At 43.7% G+C, this 22,579-nt stretch overlaps 1 long non-coding RNA gene across 1 annotated transcript; it reads right to left on the reverse strand.

Moving 5' to 3' along the window:
• Window positions 1-218: 218 nt before the first annotated feature.
• Window positions 219-7,847, reverse strand: LOC134911361 (uncharacterized). The gene is made up of 3 exons (XR_010176510.1): window positions 7,140-7,847; window positions 2,169-2,227; window positions 219-744 (listed from the first exon to the last, which is right to left on the reverse strand). It is a non-coding gene; the product is annotated as an uncharacterized LOC134911361 (long non-coding RNA).
• Window positions 7,848-22,579: the final 14,732 nt, after the last annotated feature.

The following is a 22,579-nucleotide window of genomic DNA, read 5'->3' on the forward strand; positions in this document are numbered from 1 at the left end:
AAATAGTGCAATGATGTTTAACACATTTTAATTCAAAGATTTGAGTGGGGGGTTCACACTCACATTCCACAGATGATATACAAGCGTATCTCTCACCAATTGGTGAGTAGTCCCCAAAGGCTCAATTCTTCTCAAACCCTTTCAGATTGTGCTTGATTGAAGAGAATTGGATATGCCAAATATCCTCCAAATAAAAGAGCAAATAATAGTACAAAACCTTTTTTAAAAGGGGTAACAATTTTTTAATAAAATGCACTCACAGAATAAAAACAATCAAAGTAGCATATCTACCAACAATGGGTATCCAGCAAACCTACAGGAATCACAAACTTCCCTGACAGATGGTAATAGCAGAGTATAACGTCCGGATCGATCCAAATGCTGTATCAGAATAGATGCCTCCTAATGGCTCTGGTCCCCCTTTGTTGTTCAGCAGCTTAATGCGTTTCAGACCTTCATTGGTCCTCCCTCAGAAGCATGCTGTCCTAACTGTCTCTTTCTCTATTTAAAGAAATCCTCAATAGGTAATCTCCCCCTCTGTTGGCGGCTCTCTCCCGCTATTCGCGCAGGAAGATGTTCAGCGGCAATTACGTTTGCCGGAAGTGGCGTCTAAACTAGAAGTTGAATCTGGCCGGAAACAGGAAGTGCCGTCCGCCGTCATGCGTTCCACATGTGGTTCAGCACCTTCACGACCTTGTTCACTTTATCAGGTTTTTACTTCCTGGTCAAATGCCACCAGAATTTCTTAACATAGAGAAATATAAACAAAGATATAAATTAAAATACAATTAAATCCAATACTAATAGCAACTGAAATGAGTGATATATGAAAGGACTATATTTAGTAGAATATGTTTAAATTCAAAATCCCCATTAAGCCCGTTAGGGGTCAAGGTTTTAAGTGTATAGATCCATCGCATCTCATTTTTAGATAATCTTATATCTAGGTCCCTTGTTCTCCAATTCGGGAGTATTTGTTGGATACCCCAGAATGCCTTTAATTCACATTCCTTTGACTTATGTATAATTTTGAAATGCGAAGAAACAGTGTGTGTGTCCAAGCCCTTCCGAATGTTGTAGATATGTTCGGCTAAGCGTGTTTTGAGGTTTCTACTTGTTTTCCCCACATAAAGGAGGTTACAACTACATTGAAGAACATATATAACATTTTTAGAGTTACATGTAATGAACTCGTTTATTTTATATGTCTGTCCATTAGCTGTGAATTCTTTTATTTTTCTATCTCCTTTAACTGTGCGACACATCAAACATGTGCCGCATCTATGAAAACCCTGACATCGGACACTTGTTCTTTTTGTCTCATCTAAGGTGCTCCTTACCAATTTATTCCTTAATGAAGGAGCTCTCCTATAGATAAAGGAGGGATAGATTGGTAATGAAGGACCCAAGACGGGATCTTTTTTAAGGATCGACCAGTTCTTCCGAAAAACTGCCTCAATCTCTTTATATTGACAGTTATACTGACTAATAAAAGCCCAATCATGCCTAGTTTCCTTCATAATGTTCTTATCTCTTTCTTTAAGCAATGATTCTCTTTCCACTTGATCAATTCTTTTTTTAGCATTACATAGGTAAGTGTTATTACATCCTTTCTGTTTGAAGCGCTCAGTCATCTCATCTATTTGATTATCACATACTGCCCTTTCAGGTTCCGGTAGAACAGGAAAGTATGATTTGATTTAATCATCTGTACTCAACCATGGATATCCTTAAAACATGGATTGCAATGTTGGAGTTTGGGAAACTCTGATTAATCTATTTTGCTGGGACAGTAATTAAACCCTAAAACATGACCTCTTGGGAAAGCGTGATGATTGAAGTGGAGAACCACTGGTTTAGAATATGTGAATTATATATTTATTTAGATATTGTTGTTATTTTCTTAAGATAGACCTAAAAATAAAGCTATGTATTTACTAATGAAAGAAAAAAAATATTTCCCAAAAAACAGGAGTATCAAATTTAAACCAGGAGCTACATGTTTACTTTGGCAAAAGATTGGTATTAGCAGGAATCCAGCCTGTTTCCAGTATATGCTCACACGCATGTTTAATTAACATGTTTGTTTTGAGCATATAACTGAGTTTGGACACAAGCTGATGTGTGCTTAGCATTGACCCAGAAATGCTGAATGCTTTGAACCTTACCCCTTCAGTATTTGCCAATTTTCTGCATGGTCACTTCTACTGGCCAATTTGTGCTGATGCTTTGGAAATAAATGTGATTTATTGTAAGACATTTTCAAGCAATTTAAATACAGTACTAAATATCACAGCGGAACATGCTACAACACCTTCCAAGTCCAAGAAGACACTATTGTTCTTGTGTTACATGAAAGGCCATACATTCGTGTACTTACTAATATATAAACATACAGCAGTATATACATATGGCACAGTGATGTACAGTGAGTTCTATGACTGGGGAAGCACTGGCTAATTAAACCCCTTCCCCTTTAAAAAAAAAAAAAAAGGGGAAGCAGTTTCCCTACTTAATAATAACCAGCAACAGGCACAACCAGCCAGAGTGTTAATGCCATAGCAGGAGGGACACTCAGTGTGGGGTCCCCCTGCCATCACATTAACCAACCCAGAAACTGGTCAGCTCAGAGCTGGAATTCCTCGGAAAGTGACCTTCCTCCCCTGACTGCACGTCCCTGATTATGGCAGACTGTACTGAAAAGCAAGCCCAGAACACCTCAATTAATCCCAATATTAATATTAGAAATGTTTGGCTTCAGTCATCTTCAGTCATCTTTGCAAGGTGAGACTTGCATGACGGAGCACAGTGTTTTTCCTTAATAACTTTAACAGAAACCATATCCATACTGTATACTGTATTACTCCTTGCTTTCTTACAGAGTATAAATGTCAAATAAATAATGTTAACAATCAGTTAACACCTAGCTATCATTTTATAGAATGTACTTGCTAAATGTTAATTGATTGCTACAGATAACTTCTCTAATTGTCAACATCTCCACTAGTCACAGAGCGCTTGGCATGCCCCCACAGCAAAAATGATGCGTGACCTACGATCGCAGCACTTCCACAAGGCCATGCCCCCTACCCGCGAGGTCATGCCCCCTATTTTCGGAAGAGCATCTTCTGCGTGCGTCTGTGTCCCTCCTCCCAACTTTCTAAAGTTAAGAGGTATGTGTATACCACTGAGGAGTTTTTTGTGCGGTTGTAAATGTCAATGTATTGTTATGCACTATCATTCATCTGTCTCTGTTCTGGAGTACTCTCCACTGTGGTTGCTTGGCACATGGGAAGGTGATAGTTTGTTGTTTCAAATATTAAAGAATTACTACACGTCCTTCTGATTAATACTTGTTCTGGGACTATATTTGACTGTAAAGCATAGAAGGATACATACACACAGAAACAATTGGAACCATAAGATATTAAACAGGCTGATTCATTCTTTTTAATATTGTGGAAGAAAGTGCACATTGAATCCTTTAATTGGGATGCAGTTAATATCCTAAATGACAGGATCCCCGTCGTTGATATACCGTCGCCTGAATCCCGAAGGACGCCATAAGCCTGACTTCTAAATCCCGACTGAGGTCAGGATCCCGGTGTCAAAATGCAGACATCCGGACTGCCAGTCGTTCTCCCAGCGGGAAGTGCTTGTGTCCTGCCGCGGGGGGTGAGAGGTTAGATTTAGACATTAGAAGGGGGGTTAGGGTGCAGGGCTGGGAAGGGTATGGTTAGGTACCAGGGAGGGAGGGTTAGGTTTACGCAGCGGAGAAGAGAGGGTTAGCGTTAGGCACTGCCAGGGAGGGTTAGCGTAGGGGGCAGGGGAGGGTTAGAGTACTTTCCAGGGGGCTGCCGGGATTCTGATGGTCGGGATGCCGCTGTCAGTATTCTGACCGCCGGCATCCCGTCCATCAGGATATCATACTGAACTCCTTTAATTACATTGTTCACTGTGTGGAGTATTAATGAACATATTTAAATAGGAACGCGCTGGAGGCTTGCATATCTGTTCTATATTTGCAATTTTTTGTGGAGTACTGGATTAATACTCCTTTTATGCTACTTCAGCTGCATGTCCTATTTGTAACTGTGCATTATTTTAATTATATTTCTATCTACCAGTTTAACCACTTAACAGACATTTTATTTCCACAAAAAAAAGGTCAGAAATTGTCGGTTTTCTTTAAATTTAATACAATTTAAAATGTATTTTTAAAGCAATACTTAAATATTTTATTTTTCAAAATGCATACTTAAGGGTTGATTTGCACCCCACCCCCCAAGGTCCCCATTATAAAATAGTTCCCTCCCCAAAGTAGAAATAGCCCGTCAAGTGTCAAAATAATCCACAGAATTATCACCCCCTACTGGTAATAGATCCCTGGGTCATAGCCCCCACCCTCATCCCCAATGTCAATGGGCCCCCACTATTTAGTCTCCCCCCCTCACTCCCCATGTGTCACTATATAGGTTATTTTCTTTTTAGTTATAAATAACCCCCCCCCCCCCAAAAAAAAATAAAAAATGGGGGGCATAATATACCCCCGTTACCTCCACTCTGTGGTAGCCCCTCCCTCTCCCCTCTTTGCAGAGCGCAGCGGAGCATGGGTCACAGGCGGCTGCCACAGTCCTCATTCAGTGTCAACTGGCAATATGTAAGGTATGAGGTACAGTAAATTATATTGTGTCTGTGTATATGTGTGTCTGTGTAACTATGCATCTGTGTGTATATACAGTATGTACCGGAGTAACTGTATATATGTGTTTGTGTAACTGTATATATGTGTCTGTGTAGCTGTATATGTGTACCTGTGTAACTCTGTATACATGTGCCCATAGCTACAGGTGGAACTCCCAGACATAGAGTGCGTGGGCATGCAGTTCGGGCAGGCACTGCAACACTCTCTGCATAATATGGAGGTAACTGCGATGCTGTCTGTATTATACTGCAGTCACTGGGTAACTCTGCATTATATGGCAGACACTGCAACACTGGTTTATATGGCGGGCACTGTGACACTGCATTATATGGCAGTCACTGCAAAATACAAAATGCTTTACATGGGTATAGCAGTCACTGAAAAGCTCTCTGTATTGTTTAGTGGTCATTAAATTGCTCTCAGTATTGTCTGTTGGTCACAAATATTTCAGATGGAATCAGCAATATATCCGCTACTGCACATTCACCATTGGCTTAGATTTCACTCTGTGCATGTATCAAATTAGAAATCTTTCAGGAAATCCACCCCAGGGCAAGGTGTGCTGCCCTAAGGTCATAGACCTTCACCGGTTTGTGGGGTTCTGCACCCTAGCCTTAGATTTATGGCCCATACACACATAAAATGAATGACGTCGCTCATTTTCCCCCTTCCTGAGCGACGTCGCTTATTTTATTGGCCAGTGTGTATGCCGCCAGCGACGATCGATGCGCGGCCCTGCAGGTCGGCAACGATCATTGCTGTCGGCAGTTCATGCAAGCTCGATTGGGAATGTCATCCAGGAGCTGCATGTACGCCAGCGGCTAAGTGACGTCACTGAGCAATATGAGCGATCATATCACTCAGCGTCTACGGGCGGCAGCCAATCGCCTGGCCCGGCAGTGGAAACACTAGACGATGTCACTCATAGAGTGATGTCGTCTAGTGTGTATGGACCTTAAGTAATAAGAATCTCCAGTATCAGAGATGCCGTGAAGTTGGCCTGGAGACTTACCATACCTGTGGAAATATATGCAACTGAGATCTCTGAATTATTTATCACCATGTAGTTTTCAAATCTTTAGAAAAAGAAAGTGAAGGATCAAAGGTGACAACAGCAATTTCACCAGGGAATGCACAATACGGATTATACATGTAACCCCTCCTTACTCACTGTGACTTGGCCAACTCGGGTAACTATAGAATTAAGAAGGCGTGCCTCCACCCAAGTATTATATATATATAGAATTGGCTTGCTTGGGAAAGCCAGTAAAGGTAGGAATACAGATATTCTCTGGGTGCTTTTCTGACTTGTGTATTTATTACCTTATGCTTTCTGTCTTCTTTGTCTTTCAGACTCGGACCATTCAAATGCCATCAACCTCAATCCCATAAACGGTAAGTATTTATTGAACAATAATGAGCATCATACACAATCCCTGTCGGATATGGTACTTGTACTGACTTGCTACAAACATTCGCATATACCATATGTAACTCGGATACGTACTTATATTAAAGACTTTAGTGTAGTATACAATTCACCCTTGCATGCATGACAAAAATTTAGAACCGGTAAAAAAAACTTGAGAAGGTGAACTTAGTGTATTTTCAGTATTCACATTCACCTAGGTACCTGAATCTATTGGGATCACTCGATTAATAGTTGTAAGCGCTTTAGGAGCGGGTGATCGCTATGTAGTTCTGTGCAGGTATACCTGACTATTGCGTTGGTGCATAGTTGGGGCCCAGTGTAGTCAGCCAAAAGCGAGGATAAAGGACTCCGAGCAACGAAAACCTCCTATTCTAGGGGGCTATTTGTATGTTCATATGAATTAGCTTTCGAGGTCCGAATAAGGATGTATCAGGGGTTCCTTCACAGATAATATACTTTGGGCTGAATGACCATATATAACACTTGATTTCTCGCCTTTATGAGTCAATTGTGGCCATAATGAGTTACTCATACGACGAACCCTTCCAAAAGGGGTGAGATATCAGCACTACTGGCCACATGCCATATTACAGGTGGATAGCTGGCAAATGGGCTAGAAATGCTGTCTCCTTATCCTGACGGACTGGTTGGTTCAGTATCCACTCACACAACCTGGAGTGCTGCAGTTTCCACGCCCTGGGTGGTTAAACTCAGTTCTGGGCAGCTAACCTATCAGGGTACTTTCTATCCCTATAAACTGGTAAATGCCTTTCTGTATTGCTACAGGCACTAAGTGTCACTCTGTGTAATGGATGCCAGGGCGGCTACTGACACTAAATGTCTCACTGTTTAATGGATGCCTGGGCCGCTACAGGCACTAAATGTCTCACTGTATAATGGATGCCTGGGCGGCTGTGGAATGGGGCGTTTACAGAGGGATGATGGGGTGAGTGACAGTCACACTTCTCCGTAGTGCTGCTGTGAGAGTTCACTACTAAGTACCTCACACTGCGTTCTGGCTGTGCCTCTCGCTGTCACTCCTGGCTGCGATCACCTCCTCTGGGTGGCCCCCTTCGTGATGCTTCTGCTCTGCCTGGGTACAGCTAGCACCGCACCGGGGATCAATTGTGTCGTTTTTTGCGTAAAGTGACTGGAACCCCAATTAGTGCACCGCGCCCCCTGCATGGCTCGCTTCGCTCGCCATGCTTCGGGCATGGTGCCTTTGCTCCGCTACCGCTTCGCTCGGCACAGATTACCGTTCCAATCATAGTGCACGTGGATCGTAAAGTATGGAAAAGTTCCCCAAAAGAAAAAAAGTAAAAAAAAACTCATGTCGACCTTTTCATGTGTCGACCTTTCATGCGTCGACCATTTTCATGTGTCGACCATGTGTCCATGTCGGCCATGTCAATGTCGACCAATAGTGGTCAACCTAATGACTGTCGACCATAACATGGTCGACCATCTGAACAGATACCGGATCAATCACCACCGCAGCACTTTGTGGATCGCCTGCGTCTTCTCCTCCTGCTGATCAGACAGCTTGGGCTTTCCTCGGCTCTGCTCCCCCCAGCTCTCCAGTCACCGGGGTCCACACCGCTCCTTGTCTGAGGCTATCCACTTCCTTTCCCTGCGACCGACTGTCTCCTTTCTTTTCTCTGTCACTCGCCTCAAGCTCTCCAACTGACCCCAACTGTCTCTTGCCAGGACTCTTGGCTCCCCAACTGTCATTGTCCCTGCGCATGACACATATGCAGGAGGCACACCTCTCCTCACCTTATGCCTCTTTGAAGTCTCATACTCCATTGTTTACCGCATATAACTATACCACACATATTGGCAATACATTTACAGTGTTAAATAAAGATTTATAAGCCATGGTTTACACCGGGTTACATACAATAAATCATATAATGAAAATTATACAACCCATACGGTCCTTAACGTTTGAACTGGAGCCAAAACTTCCTCACAGTTTGTTTGGATTAACCAAAAGGGGGCCATATAAAAGGCAAGAAAAAAAATAGAAAAAAAACAATGTTTAGTATTGTTTTACATTTTGAGTCTACTAATAATAACATCCATGTGTTCGGAAATGGAAAGGTGATGATATAATGTCGATCAGGTAAGTATAGAACCTCACCACCACTCAAAATATGGTAACGACGTACCAACACTCACTTATAGGTGTGTAGAAATATGCACATAAAAGGTATCTTTTCACCATAAGCTTAATTCACCAAACAGATATAGTTTAAAAATTCAATTAGGTGTATCACACTCACTTGTATAGAGAGTGGGTTCCACGTATCAAGGTTTCTTTAGACACGAATTCCACACCAATGGAAATAGGTAACCAAACATTTATTCCAAAAAGATAAAATTACCATAAAATATCATATAGCAAAATCTTTAAATTGTCCAGATAACAGAGCTATATTTCTCAATGATGATGGAAATGGCAAATATTGTAATGAAAGTCAATATGACAGGTAAGATAGTCCGGACTCAAACCTGAAACAGGAACCTCCAAACAGGTGCCAGAAGCAATGAGAAAACAGTCTCTGAAACAATCCTGAACAAGTCCACTGGTGTCAGCACCAACGCAGTTTCGATCCACAGGGATCTTTATCAAGGTTAAATGAACAATGTGCTTCACTGTCTGATGAAGAGGAAGAGCCCTTGAAATGCGTAACAGCTCTTACTGTGATCAACGCCGCAGACCAGACCGGACGGGGACTCGAGAAGCCAGGGAACATCAGGGACCTCTGCCGCTGTTCTATCGTGATCCTTTTTGGGAATTGATATGGTGTGGAGATCTCCTGGGGTCATGTAAAAGAAACCATTATGGGTATGCGGGACTGAACACTAACGTAAGTGTACTTCCTACTGGCGTGTCTGCCTGCATTCACCTCACACACCTCTGTTACTCAGGTTGTTAAAGAAAATGCTTAGGGTCTGCGGGTGATAACCTGAATGTAAGTTTCTTTCCAAAAGTTACCATTTGGGCACCCAGAGCTGGCCTTAGGCATAGGCAACCTAGGCAAATGCCTAGGGCATTTGGTATGCTTAGGGGCACCAGCAGCTTCTGCTGATTAAAATGATATGCGGCATGCCTATATTGTGTGTGTGACTGCGGCTGTATCTGCATACGAAATTCTACGTTGCAGTGTATTCCTGGAAATCACTGTAATGTAGCATTTCGTATGCAGATACAGCCGCAGTCGCACACAGAATATAAGCATGCTGCATATCACTTTAATCAGCAGTAGCTGCTTGTGCATCCTAGCGACATAGTAATGCAAATAAGATGTATTTTCATAAACAAAAGGCGCCCGACGTTAGCAGAGCTGCCAGCTGACTCATGCCAGGCATCTCCTGCAGAACTAGCGGCGGTGCTAGGGGGCACCAGCCAAAATCTTGCCTAGGGCATCATATTGGTTAAGGCCGGCTCTGTGGGCACCTGTGATTGCAGTTCTTCATATGGTCACCTGGATTTTTTTCTGACACAGCGCTGAGAACACTGTATATATTTTTATTTCTCATATGATCTTTATCAAGGTGTACCAGTGGGGTGGAGTGGAGGAAACAGGAAGACACACAATCCTTCTGCATGCATTATGGATAAAAGATCTATTAAGTTAAAAAACACATATTACACATTCCAGAATAGCAATTCCATATATAAAGCTCATCTAAGCAAATAACATATTACAACTCACATATAATTACATCTTTATAGTATATCTACTGAAGCTGAATTTGATAAAAGATCGTGGACAGGAAGTTGTGCACTTACTGTGCGTTTCAGGAATATCGGAAGTAGTCCTACAGAGCGCATTACATTCTAAGGGCTTACTTCTTAAAAATAAATTTTAAACAATGTATCAACAGACATCCATGACATCTAGGTGACCGCCAAAGATGTATTTTATGCAGCTAAAAGACCGGAGTGTGTGTGCTGAGCCCATGCGTTCCACCGCCCGCAATGGAACGCATGGACCCGGAAGTGACACACTTCCACTGGCATTTCTATAATGGGTGCAGTGTGTGCGGTGCACATGGGCCCCTGAGTCCAGAGGGGCCCCCCACCACACACGCTGCACCCATTTTTAAAATACTCACCCCTCCAGCGCTGGCATCCACAGCGCTGTGAAAACACAGTGAAAATGGTTCAGCACCCATTTTCACTGAGTTTTGCGCATGCGCAGTAGAGAAATTTCAAGGAAAATGGCCGCAGCGCCATTTTCCGGGAGATCTGCACATGCGCATTAGAGTCTGAGCCCTCTAGTACTGAGACTCTACAGCGCTCCGGGCAGAGAGGAGGGGGCCCGAACGGAGGAGGCTGAACACGGGCCTCCTCCTCCTCTCTTAAAGCACCCCTGCACACTTCCGTCTTGAGCAGATGGGGAATCTACTGTAACTGGCCGCGGCAACGGCCAGACGGCGGAAGTGAATAGCCACCAGCCCATGCATTCCACCTGCCGCAGTGGAATGCATGACCTGGAAGGGAACCAATAAAGGGAACTACAGTGTATTAAACCGCTATTCAGAGAATTAATGTAAAGTTAATTCAAATCAATATTCATATATTATAACTACCATGAAAGAAATGAAGAATCATAATAACAGCAGGCAAAGTAATATAACAAACCACATAAATAAAATTAGATTCACACAATAGGGAAGATAAAGAAATAAAATAGGAAAGGGATACAGATGTTCTTAAAGGAACCACTTAAGTTCGAAATCAGAATTAAGTCCTCCTGGTATTAATGTATTCAATTTAAAAATCCATTGCATCTCTTCTTTAGCTAGATTCCCGTCAACATCTCTATCCCTCCAATTGGTTTTGATATGTTGTATCCCTATAAATGATATAATCATATTGGTGGAGCAATTAGGTATTTTTAAAAAGTGTTCGGACAAGGAATGGGTGGTTAGTCCTTTTTTCGTATATTACATATATGTTCAGATATACGGGTTTTTAGAGATCTTCCGGTTCTACCAATGTAGTAGAGACCACATTCACATTTAATTAAATATATCACATTTGTGGTGTGACAGGTGATGAAATCTTTAACTTCGTAACTTTCACCATTTACTGTGAACTTGGTAGTTTTAGAATTTTCAGACTGAATGGTTCTACATGCTATACACGTTCCACAACGGTGGAACCTCTATGTTCTTATCGGATTCAAGGGTACATGAGGAAGTGCACTTTGTACTAAATAATTTTTCAAGTTCCTACCTCTTCTATAAATAATTTGAGGTTTGTCTGGTATGATCTCTTTGAGTATTGGATCTCTACATAAGAGATGCCAATGCTTTCTAATAATCTTCTCACGTTCCCTATAATTAGCTCCAAATCCTAATAGAAAGGCCCATTGAACTTCACTCGGTTCCTTTTTCTTTTGAGAGACTCTTAAAATTTCTTCTCTCTTTATTATATCTACATCCTGCTCGGCTTTGCCCATGAGTTCTTCATCATATCCCTTATTAAGAAATTTATTTTTCATTATTAACTTTTGCTACGGTATTGGACATCCTCACTGCAATTACTTTTTAATCTTAAACATTGGCCTTTTGGGATCCCCTTCAGCCAATTGGGATGATGTTGGCTGCTGAATGGGATCAGGCTGTTCGAATCAGTAGGTTTTGTATATCCTTTAGTCTGTATATTGAGGTCTGTAATGTAAATAGTCAAATCCAGAAAATGAGCCTCAGTTTGACTTTTCATGAAGGTTAAGGTTATGTTAACACTGTTAGTATTCAAAAATGAGCAAAAATCATCAATACTTTTGTTCTTGGTATTGGACATCCTCATTGCAGTACCACATCTGACTGCTTTTACACTGTTAAGTAGGAAGTGGCAATTGTCACTTTTATAATGTTTTTTTCATGCTATGTCCTCTATTCACACTTTCATTTCTTGCCAGACTGTGGCATATTTCAATACGAATAGATGTCTAGGTATGACATTGCGTCTTAAATATAAACAGATATATGACAATCATCACGTGTTTGCTGAGCATTATGCATTATGACAGTTTTTTCACACTTTTGCCTAATATATAGTAGAGATGAGCGGGTTCGGTTCGTCAAGATACGAACCCCTCCGAACTTCACTTATTTTACACGGTTCCGAGGCAGCCTCGGATCTTCCCACCTTGCTCGGTTAACCCGAGCGCGCCCGAACGTCATCAGCCCGCTGTCGGATTCTCGCGAGATTCATATTCTATATAAGGAGCCGCGCGTCGCCACCATTTTCACTCGTGCATTGGAGATGATAGCGAGAGGACGTGGCTGCGTTCTCTCAGTTTCTGTGTTCAGTGTGCTGCAAATATCTGTGCTCAGTGTGCTGCAAATATCTACGTTCTCTGCCTGAAAAATGCCCCATTTCTGTGCTGCATTGTAGTATATAGTAGGAGGACAGTGCCGAATTTTGTGACCAACAGTATATATATAGCAGTACGGTACAGTAGTCCATTGCTCTACCTCTGTGTTGTCAAGTATACTATCCATCCATACCTGTGCTGCATTGTAGTTGTGCGCAGTATATAGTAGGAGGACAGTGCAGAATTTTGCTGACCACCAGTATATATATAGCAGTACGGTACAGTAGTCCATTGCTCTACCTCTGTGTCATCAAGTATACTATCCATCCATACCTGTGCTGCATTGTAGTTGTGCGCAGTATATAGTAGGAGGACAGTGCAGAATTTTGCTGACCACCAGTATATATATAGCAGTACGGTACAGTAGTCCATTGCTCTACCTCTGTGTTGTCAAGTATACTATCCATCCATACCTGTGCTGCATTGTAGTTGTGCGCAGTATATAGTAGGAGGACAGTGCAGAATTTTGCTGACCACCAGTATATATATAGCAGTACGGTACAGTAGTCCATTGCTCTACCACTGTGTCGTCAAGTATACTATCCATCCATACCTGTGCTGCATTGTAGTTGTGCACAGGATATAGTAGGAGGACAGTGCAGGATTTTGCTGACCACCAGTATATATATAGCAGTACGGTACAGTAGTCCATTGCTCTACCTCTGTGTCATCAAGTATACTATCCATCCATACCTGTGCTGCATTGTAGTTGTGCGCAGTATATAGTAGGAGGACAGTGCAGAATTTTGCTGACCACCAGTATATATATAGCAGTACGGTACAGTAGTCCATTGCTCTACCTCTGTGTCCTCAAGTATACTATCCATCCATATCTGTGCTGCATTGTAGTTGTGCGCAGTATATAGTAGGAGGACAGTGCAGGATTTTGCTGACCACCAGTATATATATATAGCAGTACGGTACAGTAGTCCATTGCTCTACCTCTGTGTCATCAAGTATACTATCCAACCATACCTGTGCTGCATTGTAGTTGTGCGCAGTATATAGTAGGAGGACAGTGCAGAATTTTGCTGACCACCAGTATATATATAGCAGTACGGTACAGTAGTCCATTGCTCTACCTCTGTGTCATCAAGTATACTATCCATCCATACCTGTGCTGCATTGTAGTTGTGCGCAGTATATAGTAGGAGGACAGTGCAGAATTTTGCTGACCACCAGTATATATATAGCAGTACGGTACAGTAGTCCATTGCTCTACCTCTGTGTTGTCAAGTATACTATCCATCCATACCTGTGCTGCATTGTAGTTGTGCGCAGTATATAGTAGGAGGACAGTGCAGAATTTTGCTGACCACCAGTATATATATTGCAGTACGGTACAGTAGTCCATTGCTCTACCTCTGTGTCGTCAAGTATACTATCCATCCATACCTGTGCTGCATTGTAGTTGTGCGCAGTATATAGTAGGAGGACAGTGCAGAATTTTGATGACCACCAGTATATATATAGCAGTACGGTACAGTAGTCCATTGCTCTACCTCTGTGTCATCAAGTATACTATCCATCCATACCTGTGCTGCATTGTAGTTGTGCGCAGTATATAGTAGGAGGACAGTGCAGAATTTTGCTGACCACCAGTATATATATAGCAGTACGGTACAGTAGTCCATTGCTCTACCTCTGTGTCATCAAGTATACTATCCATCCATACCTGTGCTGCATTGTAGTTGTGCGCAGTATATAGTAGGAGGACAGTGCAGAATTTTGCTGACCATCAGTATATATATAGCAGTACGGTACAGTAGTCCATTGCTCTACCTCTGTGTCATCAAGTATACTATCCATATCTGTGCTGCATTGTAGTTGTGCGCAGTATTATAGTAGGAGGACAGTGCAGAATTTTGCTGACCACCAGTATATATATAGCAGTACGGTACAGTAGTCCATTGCTCTACCTCTGTGTCGTCAAGTATACTATCCATATCTGTGCTGCATTGTAGTTGTGCGCAGTATTATAGTAGGAGGACAGTGCAGAATTTTGCTGAGAACCAGTATATATATATATATATATATATATTTATCTCTGCATCATGTGCTGTTTGGGGACTATTTTTTTAAGTGCCATCCTGTCTGACACTGCAGTGCCACTCCTAGATGGGCCAGGTGTTTGTGTCGGCCACTTGGGTCGCTTAGCTTAGCCATCCAGCGTCCTTGGTGCACCTCTTTTTTTCTTTGCATCATGTGCTGTTTGGGGACTATTTTTTTAAGTGCCATCCTGTCTGACACTGCAGTACCACTCCTAGATGGGCCAGGTGTTTGTGTCGGCCACTTGGGTCGCTTAGCTTAGCCATCCAGCGACCTCGGTGCAAATTTTAGGACTAAAAATAATATTGTGAGGTGTGAGGTGTTCAGAATAGACTGGAAATGAGTGGAAATTATGGTTATTGGGGTTAATAATACTATGGGATCAAAATGAACCCAAAATTCTATGATTTAAGCTGTTTTTGAGGTTTTTTTGTAAAAAAACACCCGAATCCAAAACACACCCGAATCTGACAAAAAAAATTCAGGGAGGTTTTGCCAAAACGTGTCCGAATCCAAAACACGGCCGTGGAACCGAATCCAAAATCAAAACCCGAAAAATTTCCGGTGCACATCACTAATATATAGTGGACCCATTATTATATCCGGTCACAACTAACAGTCCGTCTACTTCCCAGTGTATTATTCTCATGTATTAGAGTGAATCCTCTGTCAGAGTGGATCACGTTATTCAGAGATACACTGTTACAATCTGGACTAGACTTATGTGTTTGGTTATTAGGCATAAATAATTTAGCACTAGTGAATAACTAGACCCTTAGGCAGATTTTTTATGCATAGGCCATACACCTTCAGAAGGTCAGATAACTTGATGATGTTTGTGCACACTGATCTTTTTATTAGCAGGTACTCATCTGACAGGGAATCCACTAAATGTTCAATGAATGTGACCTAATGTCTGACAACCTCCCAACGTATATTATTCAGTATGTTATTAAATTTACATTGTTAAGGTGAATGGTAGTTATTTAATGTACACATGTACATACAGCACAGTGACCGTTTTCTGCACCAAGGGCTGCTATTAAGCAGACCACCAGCTATGGTAGTCAGTAGTTGTTATTATGCTGGTGAGTCCACAATGCTGCAGACTTCTCATATAGTAATAGCATTAATATGTACAGATGTATACACAGCACAGTGGACATTTTCTGCACCAAGGGCTGTTCTTAAGCAGACCACCAGCTATGGTAGTCAGTAGTTGTTAGGCTGGTGAATTCACAGTGCTGCAGACTTCTCATATAGTAATAGCATTAATATATATACACCTGTATACACAGCATAGTGACCGTTTTCTGCACCAAGGGCTGCTACTAAGCAGACATCCAGCTATGGTAGTCAGTAGTTGTTGTTATGCTGGGGAGTCCACAATGCTGCAGTCTTCTCATATAGTAATAGCATTAATATATACACCTGTATACTAGTGATGTGCACCGGACATTTTTCGGGTTTTGTGTTTTGGTTTTGGATTCGGTTCCGCAGCCGTGTTTTGGATTCGGACGCGTTTTGGCAAAACCTCACCGAAATTTTTTTGTCGGATTCGGGTGTGTTTTGGATTCGGGTGTTTTTTTCAAAAAACCCTAAAAAACAGCTTAAATCATAGAATTTGGGGGTCATTTTGATCCCAAAGTATTATTAACCTCAATAACCATAATTTCCACTCATTTTCAGTCTATTCTGAACACCTCACACCTCACAATATTATTTTTAGTCCTAAAATTTGCACCGAGGTCGCTGGATGACTAAGCTCAGCGACCCAAGTGGCCGACACAAACACCTGGCCCATCTAGGAGTGGCACTGCAGTGTCACGCAGGATGGCCCTTCCAAAAAACACTTCCCAAACAGCACATGACGCAAAGAAAAAAAGAGGCGCAATGAGGTAGCTGTGTGACTAAGCTCAGCGACCCAAGTGGCCGACACAAACACCTGGCCCATCTAGGAGTGGCACTGCAGTGTCAGGCAGGATGGCCCTTCCAAAAAATACTCCCCAAACAGCACATGACGCAAAGAAGAAAAAAAAGCGGCGCAATGAGGTAGCTGTGTGACTAAGCTCAGCGACCCTAGTGGCCGACACAAACACCTGGCCCATCTAGGAGTGGCACTGCAGTGTCAGGCAGGATGGCCCTTCCAAAAAACACTCCCCAAACAGCACATGACGCAAAGAAAAAAAGAGGCGCAATGAGGTAGCTGTGTGAGTAAGCTCAGCGACCCTAGTGGCCGACACAAACACCTGGCCCATTTAGGAGTGGCACTGCAGTGTCACGCAGGATGGCCCTTCAAAAAAACACTCCCCAAACAGCACATGACGCAAAGAAAAAAAGAGGCGCAATGAGGTAGCTGTGTGAGTAAGCTAAGCGACCCTAGTGGCCGACACAAACACCTGGCCCATCTAGGAGTGGCACTGCAGTGTCACGCAGGATGGCCCTTCAAAAAAACACTCCCCAAACAGCACATGACGCAAAGAAAAAAAGAAGCGCAATGAGGTAGCTGTGTGAGTAAGCTAAGCGACCCAAGTGGCCGACACAAACACCTGGCCCATCTAGGAGTGGCACTGCAGTGTCACGCAGGATGGCCCTTCAAAAAAACACTCCCCAAACAGCACATGACGCAAAGAAAAAAAGAGGCGCAATGAGGTAGCTGTGTGACTAAGCTCAGCGACCCAAGTGGCCGACACAAACACCTGGCCCATCTAGGAGTGGCACTGCAGTGTCAGGCAGGATGGCCCTTCCAAAAAATACTCCCCAAACAGCACATGACGCAAAGAAGAAAAAAAAGAGGCGCAATGAGGTAGCTGTGTGACTAAGCTCAGCGACCCTAGTGGCCGACACAAACACCTGGCCCATCTAGGAGTGGCACTGCAGTGTCAGGCAGGATGGCCCTTCCAAAAAACACTGCCCAAACAGCACATGACGCAAAGAAAAAAAGAGGCGCAATGAGGTAGCTGTGTGACTAAGCTCAGCGACCCAAGTGGCCAACACAAACACCTGGCCCATCTAGGAGTGGCACTGCAGTGTCGGGCAGGATGGCCCTTCCAAAAAACACTCCCCAAACAGCACACGACGCAAAGAAAAAAAGAGGCGCAATGAGGTAGCTGTGTGAGTAAGCTCAGCGACCCTAGTGGCCGACACAAACACCTGGCCCATCTAGGAGTGGCACTGCAGTGTCACGCAGGATGGCCCTTCAAAAAAACACTCCCCAAACAGCACATGACGCAAAGAAAAAAAGAGGCGCAATGAGGTAGCTGTGTGACTAAGCTCAGCGACCCAAGTGGCCGACACAAACACCTGGCCCATCTAGGAGTGGCACTGCAGTGTCACGCAGGCTGGCCCTTCCAAAAAACACTCCCCAAACAGCACATGACGCAAAGAAAAATGAAAGAAAAAAGAGGTGCAAGATGGAATTGTCCTTGGGCCCTCCCACCCACCCTTATGTTGTATAAACAGGACATGCACACTTTAACCAACCCATCATTTCAGTGACAGGGTCTGCCACACGACTGTGACTGAAATGACGGGTTGGTTTGGACCCCCACCAAAAAAGAAGCAATTAATCTCTCCTTGCACAAACTGGCTCTACAGAGGCAAGATGTCCACCTCATCATCATCCTCCGATTCATCACCGTGTACATCCCCCTCCTCACAGATTATCAATTCGTCCCCACTGGAATCCACCATCACAGCTCCCTGTGTACTTTGTGGAGGCAATTGCTGCTGGTGAATGTCTCCATGGAGGAATTGATTATAACTCATTTTAATGAACATCATCTTCTCCACATTTTCTGGAAGTAACCTCGTACGCCGATTGCTGACAAGGTGAGCGGCTGCACTAAACACTCTTTCGGAGTACACACTTGTGGGAGGGCAACTTAGGTAGAATAAAGCCAGTTTGTGCAAGGGCCTCCAAATTGCCTCTTTTTCCTGCCAGTATACGTACGGACTGTCTGACGTGCCTACTTGGATGCGGTCACTCATATAATCCTCCACCATTCTTTCAATGGGGAGAGAATCATATGCAGTGACAGTAGACGACATGTCCGTAATCGTTGGCAGGTCCTTCAGTCCGGACCAGATGTCAGCATCAGCAGTCGCTCCAGACTGCCCTGCATCACCGCCAGCGGGTGGGCTCGGAATTCTGAGCCTTTTCCTCGCACCCCCAGTTGCGGGAGAATGTGAAGGAGGAGATGTTGACAGGTCGCGTTCCGCTTGACTTGACAATTTTCTCACCAGCAGTTCTTTGAACCCCTGCAGACTTGTGTCTGCCGGAAAGAGAGATCCAAGGTAGGTTTTAAATCTAGGATCGAGCACGGTGGCCAAAATGTAGTGCTCTGATTTCAACAGATTGACCACCCGTGAATCCTTGTTAAGCGAATTAAGGGCTCCATCCACAAGTCCCACATGCCTAGCGGAATCGCTCTGTGTTAGCTCCTCCTTCAATGTCTCCAGCTTCTTCTGCAAAAGCCTGATGAGGGGAATGACCTGACTCAGGCTGGCAGTGTCTGAACTGACTTCACGTGTGGCAAGTTCAAAAGGTTGCAGAACCTTGCACAACGTTGAAATCATTCTCCACTGCGCTTGAGACAGGTGCATTCCACCTCCTATATCGTGCTCAGTTGTATAGGCTTGAATGGCCTTTTGCTGTTCCTCCAACCTCTGAAGCATATAGAGGGTTGAATTCCACCTCGTTACCACTTCTTGCTTCAGATGATGGCAGGGCAGGTTCAGGCGTTTTTGGTGGTGCTCCAGTCTTCTGTACGTGGTGCCTGTACGCCGAAAGTGTCCCGCAATTCTTCTGGCCACCGACAGCATCTCTTGCACGCCCCTCTCGTTTTTTAAATAATTCTGCACCACCAAATTCAAGGTATGTGCAAAACATGGGACGTGCTGGAATTTGCCCATATTTAATGCACACACAATATTGCTGGTGTTGTCCGATGCCACAAATCCACAGGAGAGTCCAATTGGGGTAAGCCAATCTGCGATGATCTTCCTCAGTTGCCGTAAGAGGTTTTTAGCTGTGTGCGTATTCTGGAAAGCGGTGATACAAAGCGTAGCCTGCCTAGGAAAGAGTTGGCGTTTGCGAGATGCTGCTACTGGTGCCGCCGCTGCTGTTCTTGCGGCGGGAGTCCATACATCTACCCAGTGGGCTGTCACAGTCATATAGTCCTGAGTCTGCCCTGCTCCACTTGTCCACATGTCCGTGGTTAAGTGGACATTGGGTACAACTGCATTTTTTAGGACACTGGTGAGTCTTTTTCTGAGGTCTGTGTACATTTTCGGTATCGCCTGCCTAGAGAAATGGAACCTAGATGGTATTTGGTACCGGGGACACAGTACCTCAAACAAGTCTATAGTTTGCTCTGCAGTAATGATGGATACCGGAACCACGTTTCTCACCGCCCAGGATGCCAAGGCCTCAGTTATCTGCTTTGCAGCAGGATGACTGCTGTGATATTTCATCTTCCTCGCAAAGGACTGTTGGACAGTCAATTGCTTGGTGGAAGTAGTAAAAGTGGTCTTACGACTTCCCCTCTGGGATGACCATCGACTCCCAGCAGCAACAACAGCAGCGCCAGCAGCAGTAGGCGTTACATGCAAGGATGCATCGGAGGAATCCCAGGCAGGAGAGGACTCGTCAGAATTGCCAGTGACATGGCCTGCAGGACTATTGGCATTCCTGGGGAAGGAGGAAATTGACACTGAGGGAGTTGGTGGGGGGGTTTGCGTGAGCTTGGTTACAAGAGGAAGGGATTTACTGGTCAGTGGACTGCTTCCGCTGTCGCCCAAAGTTTTTGAACTTGTCACTGATTTATGATGAATGCGCTGCAGGTGACGTATAAGGGAGGATGTTCCGAGGTGGTTATCGTACTTACCCCTACTTATTACAGCTTGACAAAGGCAACACACGGCTTGACAAATGTTGTCCGCATTTCTGTTGAAATACTTCCACACCGAAGAGCTGATTTTTTTGGTATTTTCACCAGGCATGTCAATGGCCATATTCCTCCCACGGACAACAGGTGTCTCCCCGGGTGCCTGACTTAAACAAACCACCTCACCATCAGAATCCTCCTGGTCAATTTCCTCCCCAGCGCCAGCAACACCCATATCCTCCTCATCCTGGTGTACTTCAACACTGACATCTTCAATCTGACTATCAGGAACTGGACTGCGGGTGCTCCATCCAGCACTTGCAGGGGGCGTGCAAATGGTGGAAGGCGCATGCTCTTCACGTCCAGTGTTGGGAAGGTCAGGCATCGCAACCGACACAATTGGACTCTCCTTGTGGATTTGTGATTTCGAAGAACGCACAGTTCTTTGCTGTGCTTTTGCCAGCTTAAGTCTTTTCATTTTTCTAGCGAGAGGCTGAGTGCTTCCATCCTCATGTGAAGCTGAACCACTAGCCATGAACATAGGCCAGGGCCTCAGCCGTTCCTTGCCACTCCGTGTGGTAAATGGCATATTGGCAAGTTTACGCTTCTCCTCCGCCGATTTTATTTTAGATTTTTGAGTCCTTTTTTTTACTGATATTTGGTGTTTTGGATTTTACATGCTCTGTACTATGACATTGGGCATCGGCCTTGGCAGACGACGTTGATGGCATTTCATCGTCTCGGCCATGACTAGTGGCAGCAGCTTCAGCACGAGGTGGAAGTCGATCTTGATCTTTCCCTATTTTTGGAACCTCAACATTTTTGTTCTCCATATTTTAATAGGCACAACTAAAAGGCACCTCAGGTAAACAATGGAGATGGATGGATACTAGTATACTTATGGATGACGAGTGACTGCCGACACAGAGGTAGCTACAGCCATGGACTACCGTACTGCGTCTGCTAGTATAGACTGGATGATAATGATATAAAAAAAATATATATATCACTACTGCAGGACAAGTATATATTATATAATGACAGACCTGTTGGACACTGTCAGCAGCAGACTCCTAAACTACTAGTATGAAGAAGGTAGAAAAAAAAAAACCACCACAGGTAGGTATACAATTATGGACAAGCACTGCCGACACAGAGGTAGCTACAGCCGTGGACTACCGTACTGCGTCTGCTAGTATAGACTGGATGATAATGATATAAAATATATATATATATCACTACTGCAGGACAGGTATATATTATATAATGACGGACCTGCTGGACACTGTCAGCAGCAGACTCCTAAACTACTAGTATGAAGAAGATAGAAAAAAAAAAACCAACACAGGTAGGTATACAATTATGGACGAGCACTGCCGACACAGAGGTTGCTAAAGCCGTGGACTACCGTACTGCGTCTGCTAGTATAGACTGGATGATAATGATATAAAAAATATATATATATCACTACTGCAGGACAGGTATATATTATATAATGACGGACCTGCTGGACACTGTCAGCAGCAGACTCCTAAACTACTAGTATGAAGAAGATAGAAAAAAAAAACCACCACAGGTAGGTATACAATTATGGACGAGCACTGCCGACACAGAGGTAGCTACAGCCGTGGCCTACCGTACTGCGTCTGCTAGTATAGACTGGATGATAATGATATAAAAAATATATATATATATATCACTACTGCAGGACAGGTATATATTATATAATGACGGACCTGCTGGACACTGTCAGCAGCAGACTCCTAAACTACTAGTATGAAGAAGATAGAAAAAAAAACCCCACCACAGGTAGGTATACAATTATGGACGAGCACTGCCGACACAGAGGTAGCTACAGCCGTGGACTACCGTACTGCGTCTGCTAGTATAGACTGGATGATAATGATATAAAAAATATATATATATATCACTACTGCAGGACAGGTATATATTATATAATGACGGACCTGCTGGACACTGTCAGCAGCAGACTCCTAAACTACTAGTATGAAGAAGATAGAAAAAAAAAACCCCACCACAGGTAGGTATACAATTATGGACGAGCACTGCCGACACAGAGGTAGCTACAGCCGTGGACTACCGTACT

This window comes from Pseudophryne corroboree, chromosome 4 (genome assembly GCF_028390025.1).
Source record: "Pseudophryne corroboree isolate aPseCor3 chromosome 4, aPseCor3.hap2, whole genome shotgun sequence".
Lineage (NCBI taxonomy): Eukaryota > Metazoa > Chordata > Amphibia > Anura > Myobatrachidae > Pseudophryne > Pseudophryne corroboree.